Here is a 20,599-nt window from a genome sequence, read left to right as displayed (position 1 = left end):
TAAACTAATTGTTCTGAGGGACTCTGCAGAGATTTTTTTCCCCATATGAGAAAGGCTTTTGCTGGGAAGCCAGTTTACGTTGTCTGATGTATTACATTAGAGAGGGATCCTATTCTGAGCCTGACACATATTGTGGCAAATATTCCATAACCCTTATGTTATTGATTTAGTTAAAATATGTTTGGATTGCAAGGGGAAGTTAAATATTGCTGCTGCAGTACTAATGTGTACCAATTCCAAATCAGTATCTTTACCAGAGAAACTGTGAAGCAGAGACCTTACCTTTGTCACCTTTTAAGTAGGGCCAATTACACTGATGCAACACAATCTTTTGTTGTACTGTTCATAAATACAATTTCAAACAAAAACAAAACACAAAACATTGACTTGTGTTGACTGAAAATTTGTTTAAACCTCTTTCTGGACCAATAAATATACTAGAAGACCTGATATATTATTAAAATTAAATATTAGATTTATTTTTATGTAGTTTCATTCTCTTTGAAATGCAGAACCCTTTAAATAATATATTATGTGCTTAGGCCCTCTTTGTGCAGTAAGACTTGTGAAAATGACACCTTTGGAGCATACACAGGTGCAAATGTATTTCACTGCCACCCTTAAAATAAATATAACTCAGACTTCTTCTGAAGAAACCCTTTAATTATGCATTACTTTTTATCTCATTATTTGTTTAAACATTCACAGTTTTTTTCAGAACTGACATTGAACCAGCAGTTTGTGTTTCTGTGTTCCGAAGGCATTGGTAATTCCAAAACCCTTGGGAGATTAATGAACTGTAGCAGACAAGTTTTCTGAGTATCCCTCGAAGACCACACCAATTTATTAGCATGCCATTGTGACTTTTTAAAAATTAAAGGCAAAATAATGTGTTTTCTCATCCATCTACTAAGACAGAAATTGCATTTTCCTCATCTCTCATAGTCCTTTTTATGTCATATTCCTTTTATTGATCCTGGACTAGAATTACATAGGCGGTTTCTTAGCAGGATTTATGAAATATTCAAATAGGATATCATAATCTGTTATAAAAATCCATTCCCTTGCTTTCTTTGATTTACTGTTTTTATGTACACAAGCTGCCGTTGCTGGGCCTTACACTCAGCTACTAAAAACCGGTCAAACAACCAAAGAAATGCAATAGAGAGGAAACAATATTATTTTTTCATGTTCTGGTGAGCCAATCTCGTTTTCTGCCTTTCTGAGAATTTTGTCTCACGTGCAAGCCTAGCTGAGTATAGACAGCTCCTGCACCAGGATCATTTACACAAGTGCTGACACCTTGTCCCCTGTGAACTACTCACAGAAAACCAAAACAACTGATTATTCTGATAACACTTTTAGACTATTTGCTGGGGCGGGGGGGGGGGGGGGGGGGGGAACATTTTCTTCTGTGATCTCACCATGAACACCACCTTGGCCACAAGCAGGCTGAAATTATATTTCAATTTTTTGGGTCAAACATGCTTGATTTTCTTTCTAAATGAAGAGCCAGATAAATCTTGAGATATAATCTCAAGACTGGTTTCTGTGAAATTAATCATTTCAGTATTATCTGTAATAATTGATTAGGATATTAACAAGTTGAGTCCTGGCACTCTGGAGACAATAAGAATTTTTCCACCTAGTGAATATATCATTCTCAAATTAAAACTGTTAAGAGTCACAGTTGCTAGAGTTTTCTAGAATGTTGGTATCCAGGTTTCCCTGAAAGTTAGTCATCTTTTCCTTGTCTTTGATGCCTATTTTTGTCAATGCCAGGTGTACACTTACACAAAGCATCTGTTTTCATCGTCAGCATGAGTGGACTTTGCAATACAACCGTGAAGGGAAATCCCAGTGCTGTGATACCTTAAGAAGAAGTCCTTTTAATGAATTTATTGCTAAAGTGAGTAGAATAGGAAATGCTCTTCAAATGTATTAAATAACTGTCAAGAAAATGCAAGAAATTAGTACATGGTACATTGTTCTCTATAGTAAAATTTGCAGCACAATATAAATTCTTTTAAGGATTGATTATAGAAACCATTTTAAAGGCAGGAATTAGTTACCCAATTCTCACTGAAAATTAATGGGGTTTAGGTACATCAGTCTATTTTTTACTGTCAAGAACTTCTTCAACATGGCATATGTTGGAGTTTTCCATGTGTTTATAATTTTTAAGGTTAAGCTAATGCTGCATTTTTTCCCAGCCTTCTTTCCAGAAGAAATTTATTTCTGAACTTCTGTTTTCACTTTAAAAAGCTAACTTTCTTTTTCCTCCATTGTAGCTTCTTCCTGAAGGCAATGGAAATAAAGAAAATAAAACAAATGAAATCAATAAATTACAAAATATAAAGATAAAAGTTTATCTTAAAAAACACTGGTGATTTTGGGATGTCTTTCTTGATTGTCTCAATTCTCATGCTCAACCATACTATACTTTTTTTTGTAATTAAGCAAAACCAATTTTCATTCAGCTTCAAGAAAACTAAAGCAAGACTATCTGAGTGAATTCAGCACAAGAAATAGAAAATTCACTCACAGATTAGCTGACACTGCTAATTCAACTGGTTGACCTTTCAGACCTTTTGGACATTTGGAAGGCAGCCATTGCATATCTGACACAGTGACATAAGTAGTTTATTCTGGATATCTGCCACACAACATCTTTTGAGTATCTTGTGGCACCCTTAATAGATATCAGTGTATTCATGTTATTGTTTTTGACAATCTTTATTTTTTAAAATTACTTCAGTGGTCTTCCAGCTCATCCTAAGCATGCTTCTTTCCCTGTTTTCAGCATGCCATGTCAAAATATCTATCAGAACCATCACTACTCAGAAAGGCACTGCAAAAGTAAAAATCATCATCTACTACTTATGCATGTTGCTTTCCAACAGCACACTAAACAATCTCAGAAGCTCTGTCAGGATGGAATTGGGTACCTGAAGGGAGAAGTTGTGGGTACCATTATTCAATACTTCTGCTCCCAAATATGATCAGTGACTTCAAAAGACAGATCTCTGCTTACTTTTAGAACACTTTAAATGCATTTGTGACAATTGCAAACAATGACATTGGACATCATATTTTTCATGTCTGAAAGTAATTTTGAACAGCTAAGCAAATATTTATCTGAGCAATGCTGAATGTTTCTTTTCCATATCCTGTACAAATGGTCATTTTCTCAGTCATTCTCACTGTACTAATGATTTTTAATTGCAGCATAATGATCAGGAAACAGAGATCTAAGAAGAAATATACTTGTGCTGAGGATTTATCCTCAGAACACCCATCATGATTCTCTTAAGTGCTTATATTGGAAGTCATTTGGTTCAGAGTGAAGCAGATATAAGTTTAAATTAATCAAGTGTCAGTCAAATTACTTAAATCAGTTTGTTCTATCTTACTGCCCTAAACAGAAGATATAAGGATATATATTTGCAAATTGATGCATCCTTCTCACTAATTTTAGCCAACTGAATTTTGCTTTCAGGACACAATTGATCCCAACATCTTATCTGTGTAGTGTCATCTCTGGCATTCTGGAGGCGAATGTTCTTTTTCATTGAATCTAGTGGGGGCCAGGTGATTCATTTAGACTTAGACTAATAAAAATTGGGTGGTTAAAACTAAGCACCTAAGCAAGAAACATCCTTCAGGTACTAACTTCATAGTTTTAAAGATACCATTATGAAAATTTGAGCTATGATGATATCACCTTTGCAGAGGTGATAAACTACTTGAGGAAAAAAGACCATATAATTTAATGTTAATATTGCTGATTTTAAGAACAAAGTGCTCAAATGGAAGGTTAGGGTATTCATACTTTTGATTTATTAGTGCCAGTCAGACACTGAGGTCAATGGAAACATGAGGTGATACAGCACAAATGGAATTAATGATGAAATAACTTGCATGTGGTATCAGAGTTGCAACAATATACTCTGGAATGGACCGTCTGCCCTTCCTTCTTCTTTGGTCTCCTTCAATACAGCTTTTTTCCAGTCATGCTATGACTGGAAATATTTTTGGCCATCCCACATTCTTGGCCATCAAAAATATTCCTTATTAGATTCATATGTAGGTCCCTGGATTTGGAATATGATTTTCACTTTGACACCTCTCTGTATAGGTGAGGAATGCTTCTATGCAATTTCAGGAATAGAAGCAAAGGGCCTTTCTTTTTGAAGCTGGGCTTGGATGACACTTCTGGTTCAGACAGTAACAATCTAGAACAAATAAGACAGCTCATTTAAGCAGAGGACATTTCAACATTATTGGATGCTCTTTAACTCTTTAGCACAGCTACTTGGTAATGATAATGGGAAAACCTTCTGGTGCATTTCAAAGTTTCTTTTAAGTAATTTAGTCCACTGTATAGTAATTTCCTGACTAAATATTTTTCAAAAGAAATAATTTCCATATGAAATTAATAAAAAACATCTCCCATTTGTAGATTGATCTAGCTTTACGTGTCTTCTATTAGGAAATTCCTAACTTGTTTCATCTAGACAAACATGCTCAAAATTAACTACAGGCTCAGTTAAGGAAATGTTTGCAATAATTCTTAGGATTTTCAAATCCTGTTTTGATGCCCTGCAAGTTCATGAGTTATAAATTGCTACAATTAAATTAGGAAATTCTTGTAGTTGTCCAAATGCTTGTTTCTGTTACGTAAATAACAATGGAACAAATTGTGTTCTCTTGTTATTCAGGGAAAGCTAGATCCACTGTAAACATGTATTTACAGAAGAAACAGTAACAAAATGGGAAATAAATAGTCTGCTGGTATGTTTGTGACACTTCTTACAAGAAATTGAATGTTCAGAAAATAGATTTACTTTGATTTATATTTCTTAACTGATTTGTATATTATTTCATAACTATAAAAATACATTTATGAAGTAAAATCATCATAGCTATTTGGAATTTAATGGAAAAAAAAGAAAAGAACATTTACAATATAAAATAGCAACTTATACTTTGGGAAATTGTATATCAATTAAAAAACTTCCACAAACTGGAGTTAGACAGCTCCTATTCACTTCCAGATCTGTAAAGTGGACTGGAATTATTATTGTTACTGATGTAGACTAGTTTGATGGAAGTAAGTACATTTAACATGTTTTCCCATAAATCTATTAACTCTCTACAGACAAATGTTAAATACATAAAATTTACATAACTCCTTTCCAGTAAAAACCATCAGATTGTGCATTCCAAAATTTTGTTGCTGTACCTTGGCGTACCAAAGTGTGCTGGGAAACTTGCAGATCATGTTTCTCTTGCCCCAGCTCCTCTCTGGGGACAGAGTTTGTGTGTTTGTTACCACATCACCTGGTGCAGGGGGTCCTTGGTCTGGAGCATACTGAAAGTGTTATCCAGTTATGGAGAATGTTCATGTTGAAGAACTTGGAAATAAGCAATTAAATCTTCAGAAAAGCTCTACTGCAGCATACAGACTTACTTGTTTTGTTGTTTATTTGGGAAAACAGTACTCTTTACATTATTTTTGTTTTGCTTCATTTCTTCACAGAGATGTATCTCACTGAAGATGGCAAAGGCATTTGTCAATATTTTCAGACTCAATTAATCAAATGGGAAAAATTAAAGTTACACTGAAATCTTTTCTTACAAGAGAGAAACAGAAATTTTCTATAAGCTTTTTTTTTTTTTTTTTTTTTTTTTTTTTTTGTTGAGTACAGTTTGTTGAAAGCAGAAGATGAAATGCCTTGTTTGGGACACACTTTCAGAGAATTCTGTCTGTCCCCCTAGCAGCCTCCTGGAGGCAGGTTACAATATAGTGGCCTTTGGACTTTTCAGATGTTGTTTCAATACAATAAGGAGTTCAAAGGCCCTTGAAGTGTTAGTCGGACTTTGGGGAGTTTTGGATTCTGATGGTGCTCGGTCTTTTCTGGGACTAGATCAGCCTTTAAAGTTTTTCCCTTGACCCAGGCTTCACAGGTTTGCACTTGGGGAATAAGGCTACAGTACTTTCATTGAAGGGCTTTTTCAGTTTTGTGATTACCTATTTGCACATTCTGAAGTGTTGGCAGATAGTGGCAGCAAAGAAGATCTAGGAACAGTGCAAGTTCCCTGAAAGAAAAAACAATGATAGTTACACTTTTATAGTAAATAAAAATAGAAGCATTACAATTTTTATCTGAAAAATATATTGAGCTGATGATAATGAACAGTGACAGGTTTGGGGACCTTAATGCATAATGATCTGATGCAACGATAGTCTTTTAATCGACTTCGGAAGAACTTTAATTAAAGCTTCAAATATTATTTCAAATACTAACCTACTGTCCATGCCAATGGTATCTGTTTCTGACCTTCTTCTACCATCTTCACACTTTGCATACTGTTATAATATTGTGAGATTTTATGAAAAATGTCACAACTATGAAATATGCCACTAAGAAAAATCTCTTTTATTTGCTTTAGAAAACACATTCAGAAAATAACTGTCCTATCCTTCATCTAAAACCACTTGTAAGTATGGCACCTACACAGAAATGTAGTTATCTGGAGCTAGATCCACAGCAAGATTTAAGCAAGAAGTGCTTTTTAAAGTGTCTTACAGCAGGCACTTCTTTCTTCAAACACCACTTGAATTTACATGGGTATGAAATAATAAATAATCTCTGGCTGGCAAAATGAGGGGAGAGGAAAGAATGGTAGCCAGAAGAGGAAGAAAGTATGCAATTATATAACCTAAGGGTAAGTTATTAGCAAGATTAAATGTTCAGATCCTTATACCAATGAGCATTTAATCTGGTATATGGTGTGAAAAAATACAACAACAGACACTTCAGGAGTAGAAGAGCATGAATTAATTCATACTCTACAGATTAAATTGCTAGTCTAGGACATCTGAAACTCAGATCAAATTGCTATTTTGAGGTTGGTGAAATGAGGTTTGGAAGTGCAGGACAATTTTGAAATTCCTCCTTAGTGATTTCTGTTCCTTCTATCTAAAATTAAACACCCTGAAGTGTGAAGGGGCAGGCAGGGGAGTTTTTTGTTTTCTGTAAGGAAGATCAACTTGCTCAAGTTCCCAATGGAAGCAAAAGTTCATAACTGATGGCCCTAAACAAAGAACGGTGCTACCATTGATCTTCACCTTCCCTTCAGAGCTCCCCTTCCTCTGTGAAGAAAAAGAGTTGGGGAATTCAAAGCTGTTACACCAATGGAGAGCCTCCTGTGACATTTGCAAGAGGCTTCCTTCACTGGATTCTGGATTCTGAAGGACAGATTGTTCAAACAGGCTCTGAATTTAGACTTTTTCAAAACAGTACTGGGCAGTAACTTCTCATAATCTTACTATATTGTAAGTACACAGTGTTCTTGAAAAACAAACTTCTCTTGTAGTGTCTTTGTACTTTGAAAACATTGGCTTATGTTGCCATGGGATATTTTAAAGGCATTACTAGGAGCATAAAAAACTATACATTTTTGTTTTGGTTTAGTTAATCTGTAATCTATGTATTCCTGATTTTAAAATTTTGTCCTGGGGGAAAAAACGTTTGCCTTTGCAAGAAATAATCCCCTCATGAATTATTGACTAACCTTACTGCATGAAAGCAAGAGTCTCAAGGTTTTTACAGGGGTATTACTCAGAAATTAGGACCTTTGCCAAAGGCTGGGATAAACTAAAGAATGCAACTATAAATCTCCAGGGTCAAGTACAGGGAGTGTTTTATTTTGAACATGATTCAGACAATCTCTCAGCATGTTTCTTTGTTCTTCAGCTCCTTAAACCCAGGTTTATCAGTAATTCAAAATATGTGCCTAATGTGTACTTACACCCCCTCTATTCCAAAGGTGCAACATGGTAGATTTTCTTTGCTGTTTGAACTGTTGATACTCTAAAGCAAACAATTAAAGTTCACATTCTTGCTCTTGCATAGAACAACTGTTAGGTGTTAAATTACCCTCAGACATTTTTGCCTTAGCAATACAATTGATAGTCTATTTTTTGTCCCTCTAGGAAAAAAATGTTCTTTACTCTTGAGAAATATAGGCAGAGATGTTGCCAGTATTCCTCCCCTCACTTGAATATGCATTTTGATAATACACAAAGTCAAGTTGGAGTGTGGAAAAAGACCAATTGCAAAGTTATTAATTCCTTACTTTCAGAAGAGGCAGGTAGGAGGTGTAGATCTGGAAGTCTCTCCTTCATTCCCCACAGGACAAGTGACACACCTGGACTCCATAATAAGTTGCTAGCAGATGCAGCCTCAGCCTCCCAAAAGGGGAAATCAGTTGATTTTATCATGCTGCATGTGTATACTGAGAACTCTTATACCACCAAAAGATACAGAAAGAGGCTTAAGCCAAAATCCAACACATGGAATCACAGAATCAGAGAATATTCTGCATTGGAAGGGACCCACAAGGATCAGTGAGTCCAACTTTTAATGAATGGCCTATATGGGGTTCAAACTCATGACCTAATCACATGAAACTGGTTCCTATAGAGTGCTTGTACAAAACTCCACAAAATAGAAATAATCAGTTCTCGTTTATGCTCAAGACTTCATACAACATCAAAATATTTAATTTAAATAATATTTATATTTGGGTAATAATAAAAGTAATAAATAATGGCAAGAGAGGAAAGTGTCCACATTTTTGCAAGTAAAACTGATGGAATTTAATCTTTGTTTACATGTGTGCTAAGGTACAGACAGAATTTGATCTACTGAATATTTCATTAAGGTGTTGACAGCTAAGCATCTGAGATACAACTGCTGGGATTATATATGAAACACGCCAACAGAGACTAAATAACAGACTACTCAGTCTTTTCCTCTGTTTTCAGTCCCTTTGTCTCTCTCTTTCTCATTTTAACTGCATACAGTGTAAAAACTGGCTCACACATGCTCCTGCACAGAGAAGAGTTGAGGTTCTGGTTGCTCTGTGAAATTGTGGCAGCCATTATTCATACAGAACTCTGTAATAAAGAGAAAGTTCTGAATCATACACTCGAACACAAATAAATCTTTCCATGTGAAAGCTAACTCCAAAGGCCTTTATTTGACCTAATGACTTCTTTCTAGTCTTTAAAAGATCCCATATAGGAAACAACAGCCTACAGAGTGATACACAATCTCTGGAGACAAAGTGAGCAGCTGCACTCACTAAAACTACAAACTTGCAAGAATTCTTTAGCTTCTTGCAAACAACTGGTTAGTCTAATAATCATTCTTTAGAAAGTTTTAATGAACATAAATAATTTTTTTCCTTTAAATAGTTCTTTAAACCTATATTTTTCTATTTTAGCACATCATCCTATAGTTAGTATAACAAAAAAGGGAATTAGCCCTTGTTCATATATTTTGCCAATTAGGACTAGTGTGCTTATTATTAATTAATAGGAAAAGGGATGCATTTGCAACCAAATATTTCTACAATGAATAATTTATCCAAATTTACTTTTAGCATATTGGTAAAGCAGGCTTCATTTCACATATTGCACAGTAAAATCTCTCTAAAGAAATTCATGAGACTAAAAAATTGCCAACATAAAAATCAATTGCTCATTTCCATTTAAAACTTGAGTTAGAACTATATACAGTATATTTAGGATATTCTTATAATATATGTGATTGTCTAGGAAGGATATAGGTTCTATTACTCCCAGACAGAAAAAAATTGTTAATTTCCCTAGAAGCAAGTTCTTTGTGTTAATTTATTCCTTCACATATTTCTCATTCCCATGAAAACACTTCTTTGTGAAAATGGAGAAAAATATACAGTAAATTAAACTTGGAGCAGTGATTTAAAGCAGCAGATATCCTGCAAAGGGGGGAAAAGATAAGTTATCTTAATTTATGAGTCTTACAGTTGTGAGTCATGTCCTGCTATGGTTATTATATTTATGAGGTCTAAATGACTGCTGAAATAAATAACAGACCTATGAAAATGTATAGTGAGAATTCTACAAAAAAACAAAAAAAACCCCAAAAAAACCAAACCTTCAAAACCATACCAAGATCAAAGAAAAATATTTAATTTCATTTAGTTGAGTCAGAAATTTTGCATAGCAAAAGTTACGTATACAAAAAAGTAATACTGATTTCACAAGAAACCTTAACTGTAGTGGTTAGAATTTAGAGTTATTATTCTCTAAATTTCAAATAATTGGTGGTAATGTGTTCTCTCTGGAGATAATAGGAACCAGAGTGCTGATTAGAAGAGAGGCAGGAGGACTGACTTCACTGACTGTTCAGGGATGTGACACTGTCACAAAAAGAGGCAGGAGAAGTGAACTGTTTATGCATCTGGCTGTTTATATAGCACAGAATATCAGTCAATGATGAAAAAAATGTACCATGTTTTAAAACCAAACTCTTTACTATATGTTAGCCATAGAAACAATAGTAGAAAATTATTTTCCATCTGAAATTAGAAAAGATCTTGTTACTCTAATGGCCTAATGTGAATTGACAGTGCAGTGTATCCATAGGGAACCAAAGCACTATGCTCTAAGTGAAGTAATGGCAGCAGAATTCCATTTATACTGACACAAATGCCAGTTTATACGTTTCAATAAACATCAGGAAATTTTTAAGATTTTTGTAAGGGTTTTAACTAGTGCAGATATAGATTTTCACAGACTCTTCTCCTCTTTTTCTCTCCCTTTTTTTTCTCTAATAAAAATACTGATAATATTGCTATATCACGTTTCATTACCTGAAAAGACAGAAAATAGATTGCTCTGATCTGAATTTGCTCCTGATATAGACTGCTAGAGCTTTGACACACCTGTGTCTCTACCATACTTGCCCAGCCACTTCCACAATTCAGTGGCAGAATCTTTGAAGAGAATAGCAGCCACTAGTTTGGTTTCTCACAGCATTTGAAGATTGACTGATTAGTTGTGTAGTCTTGATTTTATTGCATTGTCCTCTTTTTTTTTTTTTGTGTCAATTGCACTATATTTTTGTAGGATGAAGGCTTCAGGTTTCCACTAAAGGGTAAACAAATAAGCTTTTACATGGCTGCACAGTAAAAAGAACATGTAAGTGCTGTGATGGTGTATGAATTCAATAATTCAAAATATGAAGGAGACAAGAAAGCAAAAGGCATTTTTACCTAAGCTCATTATTTATTTCAAAGAAAACAAGATTAAAGAATTACACCAAGGCAATTTCCAAGCCATATATTTAAAAGATAGAGGTCCTTTTGTATTTAGAATTCTCCCAATAGGTGTGATGAGGGCATCAGCTGGTAGCCCTGGGCTGACTACCAATACCATCCAGGAATTTATTTTGCAAAGTGTGGAGTGTTGTAATTGTAATGACCCCAACACCAGCTGCAAGTTTAAGGAAGAAGGCTGCTTCCTCTCTATCTCCCTCCCTCATTTTTTTGGCCTAGTGTTGTAATCAAGTAATCAAAGTTTAACTTTCATACAGGGTTCCTAAATCTGCAACATTCGTGTCATGGCACTCTGCACTGTCAAACTCAAAAGATAAGAAACTTAATCAGTCTCACTAAACAAATATTTTATGGTGGTGTTCATAATGCAGGGAAGGTTATAATCTTATAGCAAGTATAATACTCTGTTAAGATTGGAGAAAAGTACAAGGTGCACTCCATAAGTGAAAATTCAGGAATTTCTTTTGTTCTGTATTTAGGCATTTACACCCCAGCTTCTATTGGGAAGGCAGAATTTGACACCTCACAACATGGATAACCTTTATGTTGTTGTGGGTATTTCGGATACCAAAATTGCCAGAGCCAATCTCTTTGATGCATAAGTTGGGAAAGAGATATGGACTACTGGGGAACTTGTTAATCAGTTTGCTTGTTTTTTTTTCCTGGAAGAAACCTATTGCAGTCTCTTTTGTAATGCACCACTCCTTGACAACTATCATTTTTTCCGACCCTCACACATGACCTAAGACAGCTTTTGTCCACAACTAAGTGTTACACCCAAGAAAAATGCAAATCTGAATGATGCAACAATGTGATCTTACAGGTCAAAGACTAACTTCCTTACAGTAGACTCCTATGCTACCTGAAAACCTCTAAAAATATTTTTCTAAAATTGTTTCAAGAAGGCATTCACAGCCTCACCCTCTCAGATGCAAAATCCTAATAATATGGAAGCATTCTGAGGCTTTTTGTTGCAAAGAAATAGATGCAATTTGATATTCTCATAGAGAGGAAGCTCAACAGACCCTTGGACTCAGCTCAACATATAAATTGATGATTTTTTTGTGGATTCACTGTAGTCATACTGCTTTACATCATCTGGCCTTGCTAATACAGTTGTCCTTTTGTTTGTATGTACTGAGGTGCCCAGCAGGAGAATTTCAGTATTCTAAAACTTCATTTTTTTAAATTATGCCTTTAAGGTTTTCGGTTTTGGTTTTTTTGGATTTTTTTTTTTTTTCCCCAGCTAGGAAAAATTCCATTCCACTGATAGCAATTTTTTTTGTTTATTTCAAAAGGGAGTAATTTCTGAAGCATACAAAAATAAAATTCATAAAGAAGAACATATTTTTCCAAATTCACATATCTTAAAAACAGCTGAAAAAAATTTTCTTTCTCTTCTAACCTTCTATACAGAATATGTTTGAGATCAACAAGGTAAGGAAACTTAGCTGCAAAGGGCACATTTTCATAAAATTATGAACAAATGAAAATGGAAGGATAGGGGAAAATGTTATATGCATGTTTGGATGACTATTGATGCCATAAATGCCATTATACTTTCACTAGATATGATTTCAAACATTAGCTACTGGCCTGCTGGGTTAAATATTTATTTTCTAGGAGTCCCATCTGTTTCAAGCTACCAGCCAAAAGAACTAAATAATAAAATGTACAATATACACAGTTACAAGGTACAGAACAATATTTTTCAGGATGTTTGCACTTCTGTTAACAAGAATAGATAAACAGACCCACCACTGGCCAATAAGCTTTTTACTGGTGGAAATTTTATCCAATAATAATTTTCTAACTGTTTTGCTGTGTTAAAGAGTGCTATAAAAACTATCTTTCCTACTGCCAATTTTCAAATGCCCTTGTGGATTTTAACACTCCCTTTCTTATTGTGACTAAGGTGTTGCGGTAAATAAAAATTGATAATGTTGGGAGGGGTGAGGGAGGAGGAAGTGAAACTATACCTTGAAAACCAAAGATATATTCCTCTCTCTTCTGTAATGAAATAACATTTACTTAGATCACATAAACAAAGCAGAACTGCCTTAATAAAAAGAATTTACATTGACTCCAATAATCTCTTATACAAGAAAAATGGTTGTGTTCACTTTTCTTCTTTTTTTTTTTTTTTTTGGTGTTGAGTTTTGATATTGCCTAGATCATGAGGTCCAGCAAACTACAGGAATCTATAAATATCACAATATTTCAGCTGTTTCACAGAACCACTTTTCTGCAATTATGCATGTAAATCTTAATCCAGTGACTCTCTGAGATTAAGCTATGGCTGTTACCTGTATGTAGAACAACTGGAAGGCTGCATGCCTGCAGGTTTTTTTTTTATATTCTTGACAGTCTGGAAAATGTTACTTAAATCAAAGAGCAAAGCAGCGGTCCAAGGGGAAATTAATCTGCATTTACACATACAGCCATGCAATGCCCTTTTCTACACTGCTACAATTCCAAGATATCACAAAAAAAAAAAAAAAGACCTCTTGAAACAGAATCTCTGAATAGATAGACTGCTTAGAGTTTAGAAATTGTGAGTAAAATGTAATTTTTATTATTGTCTATGAAGACAATGTCTTTTCAGAATACATAACCTCAATGCACCACAGGAAAGAAATAATCTATCATTATAGTGATGCCAAAAGGGAATATTATATTTCATGTATCTTTTTTTTAAAGAAAAAATATTTATTTTTAATTTAATATTTTCCTGCTTTATCAACATCCTTTAAAGAACTCTGCTTTAGTAATTTTGAGTCATAGTCACAAACCAAGCTGTCTTTGGTGCTTGGCAGTGACATTGTGTCTGGGTTTCCTTAGTGATGCACCAAACAGATTAAATTTTCCTCCTCCTGCACAGAGCACATCCTTCTGATGGCATTCCTGCTGTGTGGGAGGGCACTCACACACTCACAGGTGTGGTCTCCTGGGCTTTTTCCTGACGGGCTTTCAGCAGCTCAACATTTGTAGCCTCAAGGCCACACTGCAGCCTTCTAGTAAGCAGGCAGGGCATCACAGCTCAGGCTTTGTTTGTTCCTCCTACTGATGTGCTGGATTGGATTTTCTCCTGTGGAGCTGAGAAAGTCTCTTTGGAAAGAAAGGAGGGAAGGAAGGAAGAAGAAAGGGGGGGAAGGGGGAAAGGAATACATGAAGAAAGAAAAGGAAAAGGAAAAGGAAAAGGAAAAGGAAAAGGAAAAGGAAAAGGAAAAGGAAAAGGAAAAGGGGAAAAGGAAAAAAGGAAAAAAAGGAAAAAAGGAAAAAAAGGATAAAAAGGAAAAAAAGGAAAAGGAAAGAATTTAAGAAAGCAACCAATTCTGGTATTTTCTAAAACTCTCATGAAGAAAAGCCCTGCTCCATTCATAACTACTCTTCTACAAATAATTTTAACTACATGCCTATGAAGCAGCACAGAAATTTTGAGTCCCGGGAATAAAGCTTTGCTTGAAACCAATTATTTGATGAAGAAATGCCACAGAATGAGTTGCAATCTAATCTCTTCTCAGACATTTAACAGCATACATGAATGGCAGAGAGTAATACATTTAAATAATCTTATTTCTTTGAAAAATGTTTCCACAGCAAGCACTTTGTCATAACAGCTGTAGCTGCTGCTTCTGCCAATAGGACATTTGTCTGACTGCATAGATCAGCACAGGCCATTTCCTGCAGGAATATTTTATTCTATAATTAAATCAGGAAGAAAAACACCTGGAACACTGCTGAAGATGTAGAGACAGGGTTATTTTGAACCAGATTTTACTCCATAGTGTACTTCCTGGTAGCTTAGTAACAGAGATTTCTGGTGTATTGCAATACAGCACAGGAACTGGAACGGCCTCGTGCAGGGAAAATGCCCCTAGGACCTGTGCTTGGGGAGGATGGGAGCTGTAGCCTTGGTGCTAAACTGGTACTGCAGGAGGGAAGATGAGCTCATTGCTTCTGCATGAAAAGCAATATTCCAGATATAAGTGAAAAGAGAATCTGATTCCCTCAAAGCATCTTAACATATTCTCTTCCTGGAGAAGACAAAGAGAAGTTCACTGTAGAACAGCACTATTTCTATTTCCAACTTGACAGTAATGTCACAACAAAGCACGGAGAGAGAGAAACTAAAGGATTTCCCTATATTTGATTGTGATTGTACTCTCCCTACCAATAAATCCTCCTCGGTTCATAAAGATTCTTCTAAAGAGCAATTTGATTTGCCTTTGAAAAGCACTGGAGTGCATCCAATGTCATTAGCTCTTTAAATATGTCCATAGACTACTACAGGCTTGAAGCTTTGTGCAAAGTCCCTTGTCACTCCTGGCCTTACTTTTCCTTTGTAGGAATCCAAATGTGTATTTCCAGTAGCACACAGGGATTGAAGGGTTTTAACATTCTCTATTTGAGTAGCAAAGCTACTGGTGAGGCTCCAGGATATGGTTAAATTGCATGACTGTATTTTAGTAAATTTTTCCAAAGAAGGTAAATATTGATGCCATAGCTTGGAACTACATAACTAAAAAAAATTATTAATATTAAATCATTTGTGTCATATTCTCATTGGACTCTTGTTTTGGTGTATTACTGTAGCTAGACCTCCTTCTTTTATTTTTGCTTAATATTAAGATCTGATGATTAAATTTATTAGACAGATGCCTCTGTGTAAATTAAGGTGCAAAAGAGACCATTTGCCAAAATCAACTGTAAATTTAGAGAGAGTAAGTCAGAAAAAAAATTTAAAAGTGGAGGAGAGGGAAAGAGAGTGAGAGAGGGAGAGAAGTAGGAAAATATCACTACTCCATGGATTCTCACATCCTATTTGTCATCTTCTGGTCTTCTCAGTGGTGAGGGTGCCATGAAACATAGAGTTCAATGGATCAAAAGAGGCTCAGGCTGGCTGGGCTTGGAGATTTGTGCCATCTTTGCACGACTCTGGATCAGCTGCTGTGCTTGGATCATGTGCAGCCCTTTGGTGGAAGGCCTCAGCAATGGGTCTGGGGGCTTTGGGGACCTTTGATGGGTCATGAGCTCTGCTGTGACAGCTCCCTCTAATGTCACCATAGCTGAGCCAGTTATGCCCCATCGGACCATCCCTGGGGGAACTGAGGGGGAGTTTTACAGCTGAGCTTGTGTAAGGGAGAACAATTACTGTAATAAAAGGCACTCTCTTATCCTGCCGGATTTACCTCTTATCAGCCTCAAAGTCCAGTTGTAGCTTCCTCCTCTGTTTTATGCAAATCACCACCACACCCCCAAAAAACTCATCTCCTCCCTCTAAATGGAAGAAAATCTGTCCTCAGCAAAACAACCTGGCACCTACAGGATTTTTTTGAGTCATTAACAGTGCAGTCTATCATGCCTGACTGCTGAATACTTCAAGGAATATCTGAGGCTTTCCAACCTTAGCAGCGAAATTTTCCCTTCCCTCAACACCTTCAACTGCTTGTCTTCTCTCTCCATTCCTGTTTTACTCCTTAGGCTCTCCAATTTTCCAGTAAAGATAATTATTCTCCTACATCTTCACCTTTTATAACTTGGGTAGTGTCAGCTTTCTTTCTGTGCTGAATAATGCAAGCCCTGCAAGTCCATCTTTTAATGCCTGTCTGTATCCATTCCTCTATGCACCTGCTAAGTATCACTCAAGAGGCTTTTGCATATTCTGTCCTCCAGTGCTTCCTTTCTCTAGATGCTCCATTAGGAAATGATTGCTCTGATCTTACAAACACATTGATCGTTCATGACCACCCTATTTGACCATTTGTAGAAATGGTGCTGCTTTTGAAGATCTACAAAAGGAAATCTGGACAACTGGGTCTAGTGCCAAAACTATAATCCATGAGCTGTGGGAAATGATGTGCCTACCCTGAGTGAGACAAGTTTAAACCACAGACTGTTAGAGGAAATTCAGGCAGCATGTGTATTTAACATTAGACACTTTTGTAGAAAAGCCTGCCAATCATATTGATTTGTGTCAAATTAAGTGCAATGGGATTTTTTTTTTTTTAAATCCGTGTGGACAGCTTGGAGGCAGGAAATTAAACAAACCTTTTTCAGTAATTATCTTGGCTGAAAGTAAATTGTGGTCTTAATAATCAAAGAAGGACAATCATGTTATAAAAAGCTATCCCTCAGGTAAGAAATGCTTGCCAAAATTAAACTCTCATAAAAACAGAAATAAGAGAGGCAACTTAACAGGCATGATCTGGATTTTACAAACAATACTCTAAAATTAAGGGATAATTCCACACATTCATTGGATTCCAATGAAGTTTTGCACCACCTTGCACTGTTGACTGATTATTTTAAGAGTTGTTTTATGAAGTAGGGAAATACACCAACTTTAAAGAAATATATGTCTAATTTTTTTAGGTTTCACAAGTCTATCAAGGTCTCACTTCAGCACTAAGTTCTTTAAACATAATTTCTGACCTAAAAAACAAACAAACAAACAAACAAACCCCCCCAAAACAGAAAAAAAACTCTGCTATGAAATATTGTTTTAAATGAGGGTATAATCAGCAGTAACATTGTGCATATTTTGCAGAAAATTACCAATTACTTAAATCAAGGGGATACATCTGGCTAGTTTTGATACCCAGAGAAGAGAGCAGTACATCATTTGTAGAAGTTCTGAGGGCTGGCAAAATCCCCACTTGCAGTGATTGGAGAGCACTACAAGGAATCTTTTCCTATCACACTTGCTGCATGTAGAACAGCAACACTTTTCACAGCCTCTCTTGCTAAGGTGATAGAAAAGAAAAGCTAAATCACAGCTAATAAGTATTTTCCCATAAGAAAAAGTAATAAACTTTTCCATACATCACACCTTTCCATGAAAGAACAGAAGTGGCAGAACTTTGCACACACTCTTGATTAATAGGGGTGACCTGCACCCAACTTTACTTAAAAGCAAGTCAAAGGAGATGAAAGAGCCCAACAAGTTCCTGACAAAAATAATCATTTACTGAAGGTGAAAAGCTAAGGCATCAAGAGATGTCTCAATATTTGCTGCCAAGAAAGATTTTTCTGAGCTTTACACATTTACATGGAGATGATGACACTGTAAGCTCATTTTATAGTAAATTTGGTTGTAAGGCATGATTATTCTAATGTGTTCTAGGCATTTGTTTTAGGATAAATAAATTGTGTCTTAGACACAGCTCATTCTCCTGACCTGATGTTCAGTGACAGCAAGGAGACCTGAGGGTGACTATATTGGACATGTGTACATCTTGTGGGATGAGTCCCATCTTGGCTTGCTGCTGAAGTCAACATATAAATATAAAGTATAATGAGGAGATATTTGTCCTTCTTCTGCTGCACATGAGCTCACTGCCTATGGCCACACACTGCACACTAAAAGTGGAAGCCAAGAACAGCCTTGAATCCAAAATCATGTGTGGTGCATGTCATTTTCTAATTTTCACAGTTGAAATCCTTTGTCTTTCAACCATTATGAACAAGTATGAGAGTTTCCCTGGTCCCCTCCTCAACCCCCACTATATTCAGGGGAAAAAAGTCACAATTCCAGACAGACTTTTCCAAATGTTCCCCTCTTAGAGGACAGAATGCTATCTCAGTCCCTGCCATCAGCACTTGTCACCATTTTTTATTAGAAAGACATTGAGATGTGGGAACTCAAAATGTCTCTCAGACGTTTCTGGGGGTTCCAGGCCTTGGTCAGAGGCATTCTAGACCCCGGCAGACAGCTGGAAACAGCTGTGATTTTGAGTTTGAGCCATGGAATGAATTACCAACTTTGAAGGTGGAACAAGCAGTCACAAAGGGTTGGATAGTATAGTAAAAGTAGTTACAAAGTAGAGGGGATTTTTTTTTAGTATTGTACAGGGGGGTTTTAGCACATGTATGGGGGGGTTTACTTTGTACATGGGGATCAGAAGTTCTAAGATTGAAGAAAGTGGGCTGATCCTGTTCTTCCTCCTTCTTCTTCCTTACTTCCATGTTCTTGGTGATGTTGGCACTCACAGATTGGTTTAGAGTACTTGGTAATATAGGTGGTAGGTATTGGGGAATAATTGTAAACATGTTATGCATAATATATCATATAAAAGATAGCAGAAGCCCTGGGCATGGGGGGGAGAAGAAGAAGACACTGGGCAGTGAGGATGTCAGTGTGTGTGTGTCTCTGCATGGGCCACTGACCAAGCAGCCGCAGCCTGTGAACACAATCTGTTAGATAACTAGCAATAAATTGTCTTGAGACTGAACAACAAGAGCCTGTGGAGTTTTTCTTTGGAAGCACGGGTTGGAGGAGAGACTTCACCACCACACAAGACCCCAAACCAAACCCGGGGTTCTCACATTGAGATACCTTGACTTTGTAAATACTGCATAAAGAGAATTTTTTTTTAGAAATGAATTTTGCTGCTGGTTTTTGCACATCACATGCAGTATAAATTATCTGTCTGTGTATGTATCTACACCTGTGAAAGACTACTTCCCATGTTGCATTATTGAGAATTTTGTCAGATATAATTTCTACAACAGGATTTTCTTGTTTAATTTCAAGAACATACTACACCTACTCTATTTACAATTAACCTTTTGGAAGTTCTGCTTAGATGGATATAATTAAAGGCACTTTGGTGACATTGGCTGGTTATTGCTTTGTATATGCTTAATTTGAAAATGTTACTGAAATATCCAACTGTTTTGTCTGTAGCATCTGCAAGTTTGTTTAACTTCAGGCTAACTCTTCTAGAGTTATGTCTTAGAATTCCATTTCTTTCTCCTTTAAAAAATACATACATGTGTATATATATGTATTTATCGCCAAATATGTATTTTAATGTATTTTTTTATTTTTCACAAAGAAGGTGTCATGTTGTTAGAGGTTCACCGACACTGTAGATTGAAGCCTTCATAATTTGCTATTTAGTCTGCCTTCATGTTAATACAGAGCATACAATGTGTTTCTTTTCAACAAATTTCTATACTGTGCATTTTCTAATAATTTAATAATTTTGTTATGGCTCAGTGATCTTCAATGCATGCATTTTATTTTCTTAAAGTTGATTTTGACCTGATTCTCTCTGCAAAGTGATCGTATTGACACTGTAGCATCTCTGTGCATCTCTGCTGAGAGAGGATAAGAAAACATATTTATCTGTGTTGTGGCCTTTTCTGAAATCTGTAAAACTCACTGGTCAAGAACCTTCCTGCTGCTGATAGGATACATATTATCTTTTAAGGAAAATCATGCCACAAGCTAATGATATTTACTAATGATACACTAGTAAAACTTACCTGGTTGGATGTCTGGGTCTACTAATATACTGACTGTAATGGTTATTGTGGGGTTTTTTGTTTGTGTTGTTGTTGTTTTGCTTTATTTGTTTTTGAGGTTTTATGTTGGTTTCTTTTTCATTTTATATTTAATTTATAAATGGCATTTAGT

At 35.8% G+C, this 20,599-nt stretch overlaps 2 long non-coding RNA genes across 2 annotated transcripts in view; one reads left to right on the top strand and one right to left on the bottom strand.

Moving 5' to 3' along the window:
• Positions 1-20,599, top strand: part of LOC110477337 (uncharacterized) — a 347,738-nt gene that overhangs the window by 71,817 nt on the left and 255,322 nt on the right. The gene's annotated exons all lie outside the window — the stretch shown is intronic.
• The window catches only part of LOC110477293 (uncharacterized), a 141,428-nt gene continuing 129,759 nt past the window's right edge, over positions 8,931-20,599 (bottom strand). Inside the window, exon 4 of the long non-coding RNA XR_002466567.2 lies at positions 8,931-8,968. This is a non-coding gene — a long non-coding RNA (uncharacterized LOC110477293). The remainder of the gene's footprint in view (positions 8,969-20,599) is intronic.

Source organism: Lonchura striata, chromosome 1 (genome assembly GCF_046129695.1).
Source record: "Lonchura striata isolate bLonStr1 chromosome 1, bLonStr1.mat, whole genome shotgun sequence".
NCBI lineage: Eukaryota > Metazoa > Chordata > Aves > Passeriformes > Estrildidae > Lonchura > Lonchura striata.
Note: the sequence above shows the minus strand (reverse complement) of the source record. Positions and strands in the feature narration are given on the sequence as shown.